The sequence below is a fragment of the Thalia democratica genome, chromosome 6, assembly GCF_965202585.1.
Source record: "Thalia democratica chromosome 6, ktThaDemo2.hap1.1, whole genome shotgun sequence".
Lineage (NCBI taxonomy): Eukaryota > Metazoa > Chordata > Thaliacea > Salpida > Salpidae > Thalia > Thalia democratica.
In genome coordinates this window covers 44,781,855-44,795,179 of record NC_139170.1, presented here as the reverse complement: position 1 = coordinate 44,795,179, position 13,325 = coordinate 44,781,855, and positions in this window count along the sequence as shown.

The window sequence follows — 13,325 nt, the reverse complement described above, 5'->3', positions numbered from 1 at the left end:
AGTAAACTTTTGCACCAATCTGCGGTATTATTTAATTTATAAGTTTAGTTATGTGTGCTAGTTTAAACTTGTATATCTTATATCATACTTTTCTATAATGAATATATAATGAACATACTTCAGGGTACTTATAAAATAAGCTCAAAATTAACTTGCATTTAGATATCTTAAACCAGTGCTTCTGAACCTTTTTCTAGTGGCGGAACCCTTTTCCAAAGTTCAACTTTTCCGTGGAACCCCTAATTTAATTTTACATAAAATGTTTAATATAATATTTCCTGCAAAAGCAAAAGAATTTCAGTGAAAAACGATTTTTTTAGCAAAACTATATCATTGTTAGAAATCATACCAATTGTAATAGTATTAAGCCGAGTCAAACTCAAAGTGCGCCAGAGGCAATAGGTATTTAATGATTCTATAATAAATAAACGAAAACAAACATGATTAATCGCAACGTCATAAAAATCTTTTTCTTGCATAATAAAAACAAAATTAGAGCTACAAACAACAACGAAATGAACATACACCTAATCAAGTTCACAGATTACCGTAATAAACGGGTAAGATGCTTAACGAAAAATAAATAAAAAATATTTAGTGCGAAACTTGAACTTGTCTCTTAGCAACAAGCATGACAATGCGCTGCTGGATTTCGGATAGACTGAGACGGAGACAGGCAGATAAGGTTGGAGTCAGCATACAGTTCCTTTGCTATGTTTTAATGTTTCTTACATGCAAAAAGCCGGACTCGCAAAGATGAATGATAAACGAAATTTTATTGCACGCTTTGCTAAGACGGGGTACTCTGAAATTGCACATATCCAAAAATCTAAAAGCTCCTTCCCTTTGAAACTCAATTTTAAATTTCTATATTCAGATAGTTGCAGCAATTCGTTTTCTGTATTTGTAGGAAGATTCACTTCTTCTGAAGCAATATCACACATAAAAGGATTCAAAATCCATAAATTTCCGATGCGAACATCTTCAGGAAAATAATGTTGAAACCTTATAGACAAAAGATCAAGGGGGTTGTATATTTCGTGAGAGAAGTTGAATTCTATGCATTTTTCTTGGGCCTCATCAAACCGGTGAAACATCGCAAAATTACCATTGCTAACCTTTTTCTTCCAAAAATTATTTCTATTTTTTAAAGCCTCATTCTTGTCTGTCATGGCAAAAATGGAATTTTGCTTCCCTTGCATGCTTAAGTTCAAAGCGTTCAATTCTTCGAAAATATCGGTGAGATAAGCTAGCCTGGCCAAAAAAACATTATCTTCAAAGAACTTCACTAATTCTGAGCCTTAATCTTTAAGAAAGATGAACATCTGCTTCTTTAATTCAACAAGACGAACCAGTGTCCGCCTCTTCGACAGCCAGCGATCTTCGTTGTGATAAAGAAGTCGCAGATGGTCAGCATCTAAACTTTCTTATAGGTCTTTGAGACATCCGGCCTTTGTGTCACTTTTCTTTATAAAATTAACGACGCTGAGAGAACTTCTTGTAAACAAGAAGGAAGATGTTTTGTTGCCAAAATTTCTATATGTAAAAAAAAATGTATTTATTTAGCTTCAACTGCTTTATCCTTCATTTTCCTCACTACACCATTTTTGGACCCAGTCATAGACGCTGCACCGTCAGTACAAATGCCGACACATTTATTCCACTCTAAACCCTTGCTGAGGAAATAATTTTCGATACATTTTATTACTTCAACAGAAGTTTTTTTATAAATGATAATCAAAAAAAATATCATCGAGTTATAATAATTAAACAGAAAAAGCAATTACTTAAATAACAAACTTTAAAACTTTGCTAACACACAGACATTTAAACATTTTTATCATGTAAATTTAAAAAATTGTTTCAAATTCAATTTCTGTTAAAATTTTAAAGACCTGGCTAGAACTTTTAAAAAATAGAGTATCATTTTTTATCATGTAAGTTTAAAAAAACTATTTAAAATTCAGTTTCTGTTAAAATTTTATAGGCCTGGCCAGATTTTTTTAAAAGTATAGTAGCATTTTTTAAGTAAAAAGTAAGCTTTTATACATATTAAATTTTAAATCAAGGTAATAGACATCTTTTTAAACATTTTTACAGCATTTGGAACAATATAATATACCAGAAATAAGTTTCTAAAAAAGATTTGTGATTTAGTTTTGTTGTGTAAACATTTATAATTTTTTTTGATTGCTCCTACATTGTTTGCTTTAGTGATAATATCAGTATTTTCATGACTTCACTAAAAATAGAAACTCAAAAAAATTGGGCAACCAGGACACCTATTAATAATGAATACCCATTAAAAGTCCCACCGCTAGATAGACACTAAGCAGATCAATGAATGCTATAATTATATATGTTTTCCATTTTATGTGTTCCATTGTTTTTGAAGTTATATGATTTATGTTTTTTTTCTTTCTTTTTAATTTCGAAAGGCTTTGCGGAACCCCTGAGAGGCGTCGCGGAACCCTAGGGTTCCGCGGAACCCCATTTCAGAAGCACTGTCTTAAACAACCCGTAAATTTGGATGATATAAATTAGAATCTTAGGTAGCGGCGAAATAACTTTTTTGATAATAGCTATATCGCCCAGTTTGGGAAATCGAGCTAAACAAAATTATAAAATAAAACTTACGGAAGATACGAAGTGATCAAGTGATAATATTATAATAATGCAGAAAATATACGTAACACAAAATGTCACTGTTGTTAGACAGTCAAATCTTCCGCAGATGGAAATAAAATATTCCAAAATAACGGTTGCTCTGTTCCTGTACTTCGATCGTCATAGCCTAAAATATAACGCTCGGAAAATTTTGTGGTTTGCTGATTGAAACCTAGTGACTATGCTAGCAACTGATTTTCAAGCCCATTTTTTCCATCGCCATTGCGTTGTGGACCTGGTACGATATGATTTTTTAACCAAGTACTATTTTTGTCATTAAAAACTAACTAGTATAAAAATTTTCGCAATATATGAGGTAATCAATGCTTTATTACGTAGTAGTTCAACAACACTTAAAATGGAACCAGTTGCTTAATGGTGGTTGAGTCAAAGCTTTTTCAAATTAGTTCAGTAAAAAAATTACAACAACATAAATAAACTGATATTTACAGAAAAGTATAAGCATCAAAATAGATGAATATTAAAATACTTTTAGTATTTATTTTCATAGGAAAGTAAAGTAAGAAAAACATTGCATAAACAGCCCAGATTTTTACCAAGGTAATATTTTTCATAGTGTTTAAACTAAATACAATAACAAACTTACTAAAAAAAGCCGACTAAAACTTTAACAACAAAGCCTCTAAAATTATACTTTTATAATTGTTTCAATTGTTACAAGTATAAACACTGTTTTAACAGCATCATTGAAATATATTTTCACAACGCAACCGACCCACCTAATTATGATTTCCTCAATGTAGACGTCACCGAGTTTTTCTGACGTCATAACAAAGATGTCGTTGTATCTCGACGAGTTTTTAATTTAGAGATGTTTTTTAATTCTTCGCACCCCTTAACAAAACTTCCGGTCGATGTTTTTAATTATTTTTGCTTTTTTGCGCATAATTTTTATTTTCATTACTTACGTCTTAAATTCGTTTAACTTTGTTGTAAGAAAGTTTTTAAAAGCTATTTTATCCTTTAATTAAAATAAAATGTAATATAAGCGTTTTTATCTGAAATGTAAGAAACTATTATCTTAAAATAGCTCGGTTTAGACACTCCAATAATTTAACAGCTTTACTTTAAAATTAAACTGAAAGCTAACATATCAATTTATAATCGATAATTTTTTATATATTCTTAATTTAAAATGCACTTTTTTATACTACTTATTAGCTTGTAAACACTAAAAATTACCAATAATAACTGCTTTTAAATTATGTTTTTTGTTTAATTTAGTTTTCAATTAAAAAATAAGTAACTTAAAAAAATAAAGTCATTTTAGAGTAAGATTAGCTCTAAACGTAATGTTCAATCTTTTTTTATGGTAAATACAAAATAAGCTAAAAGTTATTTAAGCTTTTATTAAACAAAAATTATTATACTTTTATCCATAATTTTGTAAAGCTATGGTAAAGTATATACGGAATACTTTTGTTTTAGAAAAGTTGAGTTATGTTTGTTTTAAATTTAATATAAAACAATTTAAAACAAATGATAACTTTTTAATTTACTTTTTTTAAGTAAGAAAGATAACAGTTTTAAACGCTTGTATTTTAAACTAGTTTTATAAATAATTCCAATAATCAAGCTTTTAATTTAGATTAAAGAAAAACTAACGAAAGCAATTGTTTGATTAACAAATTTTTACTGTTTATATATTTTTTACAAATAACTAAAATACAAATCAAATATATTAAGCTTTTACTAAAAATATTTTTTTATTTTACTTTTATTCTTATTCTAAAAATGTTTTTTTATAGTTAGTGTACCACTCAAAAATAATTTTTAAAGTATTTGAAAATCCATTGTAGTTAAATATAATATTATTATACATTTTAAAACGAAGGGTTAGAAAAACAATATAGATATTATGAAAGGGAAAAATTGGAATCATACTTTTATTTAAGTTGAAAAAAAACTTTAGAAAGGAAAAAAAAGTTTTTTTTTCAAACTAACTTAAAGACCAAAGTATCTTTTTAATTAGGGAAGATGGTCTAAAAGTAAATAAATAGATAAATTACAAACACTGATGAGTTATTTAGAATAAATAAAATATTAAAACAAAAACTAACTTATAGAGATGAGTGCTCCTAGGACAATTAAAATACTACTTGTTTTACAACTTTGATAGGCACTATCAAATTGAAAAATTCTCTCGAAATCTTAACTAACTTTTTGTGGTTGGCTTTACTATAATCAGTGCTTCAAGTGGTATGAATTCCTGTTAAGTCAAAAAAGTTTTTTTAAATAGGTTGAACTAGAACAAACACATTTAATACTAAACAAAAAATATCATTAAAAGTAGACAGCTATATATTTATTCAAGTATACAACATTAAAAATTAATCAATTTGTACAAATATTTCAATTAAAAAATTAAACAAAAATAAAAAAGAACTTTGATACAAATACACTTTATCAAACTTAACACATTACTAGAAATAACTGTATATTTACTGATAATACTTTTATCATATTTATAAAATGTTCGAATATAATTTAATTAGATTTAAATTGCTTTTATATGCAAAAAAATGTACGTGTAGTATATTATTCTTCAATATTAAACATTTTTATTAAATGAAAACTGTGGACTTGATTACTTTGAAAGAAACAATCTCTCAGTAAAAAATATTATAAAAGTATTGTTATATAAATATCTCATTTGTGGCCTGTGAATAAAATTAAATTATGTAAGCTTAAATGTAGCAAATTTTTCCTTAAAAAAAAAAAATAAATTGAAAAAACCTAAAATTTTTATCAAAATTAAGGCCAACATAAACTGCTAAAAAATACCTTAGAAGCTTTTATATAAAATTTTTTTAGGTTTTTTGATTTCTTTGGTTTAGTGTTAAAAAATGTCAGAATTCTTTGAAAAATTGAAAAAAAAATATATTTTTTTTCTCAATTTAAAACTTATAATCTTTTGAAAATTTCATTGATGATTTATGGTAATATACTACAAAGTATTTCTAAAAAAGAATATTTCAACTGCTTGACTTTGAAATATCTTCATTTTTTTATGTTTTAGCAAATACGAAAAAAATTCTATATACAATTTACAAAATAAAACAATCATTAGGAAATTAACTAATTTTAGGTTTATACAAGCAACATCCTGATGCCTACTTGCACTATTTTTTTTTGAAAAAATATCAAATAAAAAAAATTAAGTTAAAAATTTTAAGTTTTTAAATAACTTATTGTGTTTTCCATTACTATTTCAACAAAGTTTAAGAAATATGCTAAAAAAGTTTCTCTAAATTAGTCTTACAGAAATTTTTCTCTAACATTCTGCAAGAAAACTTTGTCAAAACTATTAAGAATTTGGAGTAGTTTACAAATTGTATAGGCAAAAACTAGTTAGATTTAAACTTACGAACTCTTCTTAAATACTTCAAGCAGAAAAACGACAAAACCAATTTTAAAATAAAAAATCAAACTTTTTTAAACTATGTAAAACACTTTGTACAATTTTTTTTTCAGCAAAATTATTTTATTATAACCAATGGCAGCTTTAACCCGTTTTCAGTTTACAGTGTTCAGGTAAAGTTTATACAAAATGATAATATTTTAGAAAACAAGCATGCATAATCTAGCCCATTTATGAACAAATAATGAATTAAACCTGTTACTGAAGCTGTAATCATGAATATCTATGATAACTACATGCTAATACTAGAGCAGTATGAAAATTAATTTAGTTATATTTAAAGTCAAGAAATGCAAACAAACTTTAATAAAAGTATCAAGGGCATAGGGAGTTAAACACTTTTTTCACATTTTGATCTTATTTTATTGAGTTTTTAAGCTACAAGATGGTTTTTACTGATTTTAATAATAAAAAACGATTTTTGAGATATATCAGGTCAAAGTGGGAGGCAACAATAGGTTCCTTTTTGGAGGGGCAAACTAAAACAGCAAAAAAAGACTACTTCACTAAAAATCTATATTCTCCTACGTTTTTTGAGATAAATACCTCAAACTTTCAGGATATGTTGTTTAAAGTACTTTAAAACTTTGTCAGAAAGAATGTTTTTAAAATAAAAAAAATAAAATTATAAAAAAATAAACAAAAAACAAACAGTTTTTTTTTTTTGTTTTTTTGTCCCAAATTATTTATTTTTATTTGTTTAAATTCTCTTCCAACACATTTTTTTGAAAATTGCAAGGAGCATATTCTAAAAGTTTGTGGCATTTATTTCGAAAAACGTAGAGGATAGATTTTTAGTGAAGTAGTCTTTTTTTGCTGTTTTAGTTTGCCTCTCCCAAAAGGAACCTATTATTGCTGTCCAATATGACCTGCTATATCTCAAAAAGTAATTTGTTTTTTTTAAACTTGTAAAAAAGCAACTTGGAGCTTAGTTAAAATTCAATGTTATAAGACTAAATTGTAAAAGTGGTGATCTACATCCCTATGCCCTTAATATGTTTTTAATTGTTATTCAAAATTTTTGGGAGGATGATTAGTTAAAACTAACTTTTTTCAAATGTTGGCTAGTATTAGTATGGTATTTAAGACTTGAGCATTTCGCTTTTAATCTCTTCTTAAAATGTCTACACCTTACGTGGTATAAATTAGAAACATCAGGCATAATCCAGTCTATTAGTAAAATCATATTCTGTATTTAATAGATAAGTCTTATTTATGTAAAGCAATAATCAACTACTTTACCTTTAAACTCAGGAACAGATTTCCGTTTAGAAGTGTATTTTTGTTTATTCTTTCAGTAGGTGCTTCAATTTTGACAGTTATCATTTTTAACCAGCTGTGACAAATAAATGTTTTAGTGCTTTATATAAAAGAGGCTGTTATAAAGTTAACTATCATAGAATAACAAATAATAATTTTTTAGTATTTTGGATTAAATAAATATTGGAAATCCAAATTGTACTTATTTTTTTTGTAATATTGTTACTTTTTTTAAATTAATCAATTTAAAGTTCTTGACTTAAACGCCTATTTCAATATTTTGTTTTTAGTTTTATTTTACTTCCATTTATTTGTTCAAATTTTTTTTCAGATTTGTTAACAACAACTGAGGATCTCCTATATGCAAATATAGGAGTAAAACATTGTTTTGTTAGTAATGAGGTATTAAAATAAATATTAATTATTAAATTTTAATTAATACTTAATAAAAATTCATTAGTTAGTTAGATATATGTTTTTCCTACTTTTTAAACAACTTACAAATGTATACTTTGCTTTTAACTATTCTAACTGCTAAGCTGAAGTAATCATAATTTAGCTGAGTTAATAATAATCAGAATTGCCACTCTTTGAGGCAAAACAGTCAGCCTGTGTTACTTCAGACTAGTTTGAGTTTAGAACACAATAGAAACAAAACATTTTTGTTAGAAAATTTTTGAATGAAAATAAAACTAATTAAGTTTAAATACAAAAAGATACCTAAATAATTACAGAAGAATTAAAAAAATCAATATTTGTAAGAAATAAGAAATAATTAAGGCATAAAAACTGGTATGAAATACTTAAAGGATATTAACACTAGCATGAGATTACAAAAAAAGTTCATACTAGCCTAAGAGTGCCACACACAGTATGTATCTGAAACTTTTAACTGAATATATCTTAAAAGTTAATTGAAACAGTTTTTGGCTGTATAAAAAATCTTAGTATAGACTTTATGGATGATACTATAAAAAAACTAATCTACTGATGTTAAATTTCTACATGAAACAAAAAAATTTTAAAACTGAAGCATTAATTCTTAGCACAATCATTTTATCTAAAGTCCACCACAAAAATTAATGTACATTTTCATTGACTATTTGAATGCTTTAAAAGCCATAATTTTTTTTTTGCTCATATATTGTAGGATATGAAAATGTGAGCGGAAAACTTTTTTATGAAGCAAATCCAGCAAATTTTTTTAATGAATATTTTATTAAAACTGTTCTTAATGATTCTTTTTTATAACAATTAGATGGTCAAGATCAATTATTTAACTATTTTTTGTTATACTTATTATACTTATTACACAAAGCTTATTTTTTTTTAGGATTATTTTACATAATACTTTGTTAATTTTTTTTAGTGAATAAAAGACATTGTTTAGTTTTGATTTAAACACAGCTGTTTTTAGAAAAATTTGTACACTTCTAAACTTAAGTTATAAAATCATAATTTCTAGAATTCTTGACAAACATAATTTATGAAAACCAAAATTGAAACAAAAATATTTATCAAATAACAGAAGAACTTATTTAAGAAATCAACGAAGAGCTAAAAAGAGTAAATAAAGTGTTAAATATTAAAAAGAAAACATTATATAACTGTTAAGTTCTAAAATAATAGGTAAAATGTTTTTTACTAGTCTAAAGTCTTTTAGAAAATTCTTAGATAATTAATAAGTAAGTATACAGTTAAAATATTTAGTTGTTACAAAAGGAGAGTCTTTAAAGATATTTTTAATAAGGTTTAGCTTATAAAACTGGACTAATTTAATAACACAGGTTAACCAATTTTATTATTTTAATGGTTAACACAATTATGCACATTTGTAGGCTACTTTGTATATGGCTACTATACAAACAGTCCTAGACTTTAATAATGCAAGACATTATTAAATAAAAACTTGCACATAGGTTGTTTCAAGAAATTTTATTTATACATTTCATTAAGACTCAATCTGTTGTTTTTTTTAAGTAAAGAGTGACCAGCAAAAATGTGCAAAAATTAAGTCAAAGAGACGTCTCTAAAAACTAAAAAAAAGTTTTAAACCTTATTTTTGTTTTTGAAAAAATGATAACTTGTGTTTGAATAAATAGTAATTTCAATATAGTAATGTGTTGGTTATAAACTATATTACTTGAATGAAATCATAAAGTTTGAAATTTAATCAAGTCATTTAAAAATTCATTATAACATTCAAATATATAAAATAGAATATAAAAATTAAACTAAAAAGAAAACTTTTTGATAAAAATCTTTAAGTATCTTCAGACTATAATCACGATTTATTATTTTATTTCTAGGATATTTTAATTTTTTATGGTAGACAACCTTCAGATTTACTCCACCCTCCTCTATTTTGTTTTTTAACATTAAATTGAACACTTTGTAAATTTAAAAATGTGTATTTTCAGTGTAATTAAGGATTTGGCAATGTTTCATAAACAACTTACTAAGCTTAATATTTTGCTGAAAGTCTTATTTCGTCTTATTTTCGTTAAACAATAAAAAAAAGTTTAAATAAGTTTAAATTAACATTTAAATAAATTATTTAATTTTCTAACTGAAAAAACGAAAAAAATATATATAACTAGTTGAAATTTTAAAACATACTAAAAACTGGCTTTTTAATACTGATGATTTATTTATAAAAGTCATGAGCATGAGCATTTTTCAAATATTCCAAATTTAATTTATTTGAAGAGCAGTGTTCCTTTAGATTCTTTTATAATGTTTTAACTTGTCACAGTTTAAATTTATTACTTTAAACCTTACAACTTGTAGTTACAAGCATTGTTACTACAGTTTAAAAACTTTAATAGATTATTTTTCAAAATGTTTCGTACAACGGGATTCCCCTTTACGTTTACGTGACGCCCCTTAAGGCCGTTCTGACACAAAAATAAAAATTTAGGTTAAAAGAGGTTTATGCTAAGCTAACAGCTATTGTGGAAAATAGCTCATTTTTTAACGAATTTTCCGCGTTTCAGCTACATTTGGCTTCTATGCTTATGCTAATGTTTCATATTTAATTATCGTTAAATAATCTTAAGTTTTTGGTTTTTTTTTGAAATCTGTGAAACAATAACTTTTAAAAGATATCAAGAAATTTTTTAAAGAAGCATCTATTATTAGTAGTGAGAAACCGCTTTAGCAATTTTATATTTTGAAAACTTTTAAATTTTCATGATAAATGTAAGTTCGTTTTGCTCTATGTACATCATATTTTGAAAAAAAAAAATCAAAATAATAAGTTTTCGGCACTTAACTTTTATACTTAAGTTTATTATATGATACGTTTTATTTAATCTCTAAATATAACTTACCATTGGCTAAAAGAAAGAAAATTAGATTTAAGTTCTAGTAAATGAAGGGTTCAAAATGTTTAAAAACATCTACCTCTACTTTTCACTTATTGTACAGTATACATTTTCGTTTTAAGAACTTAAAAATTTATAATGATAGTTTTAAATGAAACGACCATACTAAATACGATAACTAAATTTTTATTAAGTGTATTATTTCAAGTTTCATAGATACTGATATTATTATTCTTAAAAAGTTGTATTTCATATAAGTTCGCCCTAAATTAGCCAATCTGGTCTCCATACTTAAAAAATGTATATTAATTGTAAAAAATATAGAATATCTTCAAAAAAAAAGTAGATAATAGTCTTTAACCGCTGCAATACTCATTATATTTCTTACATTGACGACTATCAAAACTTAATATTTAATCTTTAGAATACAGAAGACTTATACTTTTCCTAATTCTTTTTTAAAACTAATTAACTACAGTTAATTAATAATCCATTTTTTGAAATTTTTTAAAATAATTATTACCACGAAAGTAAACCATTATAAACCATTGATATTACATGTAGAATTTGGTTCATTCTATAGTTTGATTTTATTAGCAGTGGCTTTCCTCTTCAAATAATATAAGGTTTTTCAATATTTTCGATAGATATTTATTTAGCTTGTATTCCTAATGTGCTTTGGACTTTAAATTTAGTGGTTAGTCAATGCACTTTTAATTTTTTTTTTTTGACAATTGTGTGTACCTTAATTCCAATAATTTTTATTTAAATTGGATCAATTATGCTTTGGTAAAGCAACAAAAACAATTGATAAAAAATCGATGAAACACCAAACGGTTGCACAAATGTACAGAACCTAACTTTAAAAGTCAGGATGTGTATATCCGATTGATATTTGAACAAGAATAAGTTTTATTCATGAACTTTTGTAGTTTTTTTGAATTCTGACATTCTAGTATATTCTAAAAGAATTTTATAAAAGTATCTATGTAACTTCTTTTAATGAAGAAGTGCGTAATTCAGACTATTTTGTTGATTGCTGCACTAAATCGTTGAAATAATTTACTAAATCGTCTCAATATGTGCTGCTGAATTTTTAAGAGAATTTTTTTTTTGTTGAAAAGAAATAGGAATTTAATTCTAAATTGAAAGAATGTGCAACTGTGTTTGGTTTTATTGGAGCTCACTGATCGATGAAAGAATTGATATTAAACTTGCTTATTGTGGAGTTAAAACCAAATGTTTTAAAATCCTTTTCCTTCAAATCATAAATAAGTCAACTAGTATTATACTAAAGTATAAATGTTTTTTGCTGTTAATCTATGAATATTAGATAATACTATAGTTTTTGATTTTAAGTTATATAAATTCGCGTCTCTTTGTTAAGTGTTATTCAGTTTAAGTTGCTTAGCTTTGATGCCTAGATTAAGCGTAGAATAAAAAACTTCCAACAGCAATGAAAATCTAAAATTAAATTTTAACAATGTCTGAACATTTAATTAAAATTTACAAAACTAACTAAAAATTATTAAAAATAACTTTGTTGAGATTAATTTGTTTTTAAAACAAACTCTAGTTTTAAAACAATAATAAACAATCATATTAATACAGATCGGGTTAATAATTGTCGGGTCAGATCGGGTTAGAAATGATCGGGTTAGATATGATCAGGTTAGAAGTGATCGGGTTAGAAATGATCAGGTTAGAAATTATCTGGTTAGAAATGATCTTGTTAGAAATGATCGGGTTAGAAGTGATCGGGTTAGAAATGATCGGGTTAGAAGTGATCGGGTTAGAAATGATCGGGTTAGAAATGATCGGGTTAGAAGTAAACGGGTTAGAAGTGATCGGGTTAGAAGTAATCGAGTTAGAAGTGATTGGGTTAGAAGTGATCGGGTTAGAAGTGATCCGGTTAGATATGATCTGGTTAGAAGTGATCGGGTTAGAAATGATCGGGTTAGAAGTGATCGGGTTAGAAGTGATCGGGTTAGAAGTGATCGGGTTAGAAGTGATCGGGTTAGAAATGATCGGGTTAGAAGTGATCGGGGTAGAAGTTTTGGAGTTAAAAATGATAGCCAGTAGAAATGATAGTAAACCCAGAGTCCCACACTTAGTACAACTCAGGACAGTATAGATATTTCAAAATTCTAGAATAATTTTTTTTTGAGTCTTATTCCATGGGTTTTTATTTCATTAAATAAAATTATTTTGTTTAAATTTCAACTATCTGTTTTTTTTTTTATTTAAATTGCAATTTTGATGAGTAAGCTAGCTTTTTTTTTATATCTAATATTTAAATATGATGTTCTATAAGTATTTCTATATTTAAGGGTCAGGATAGTGTTTTAACTCAAAGCGTAACAACACTGCTAATGCTTGTTCTTTTATTTATGAAATATATTAAGCAGCAATTTCAATAATTCCATTAGAAGAGTTATACTATGTGTTTTTAAAATGTAAAACTTACTTTATGCTTAACAAACATTTTTAAAACAGACTAAAAAAATTGTTTAGTATTTTAATAATTTATAATTTTATATTAACAATTAAAAATGTATTATTTGTGAAATATTAAGCTAGTTTTTTCTGTTTTTGATTTGCTAATTTAAAAATAGTTTTATTTTTTAAAC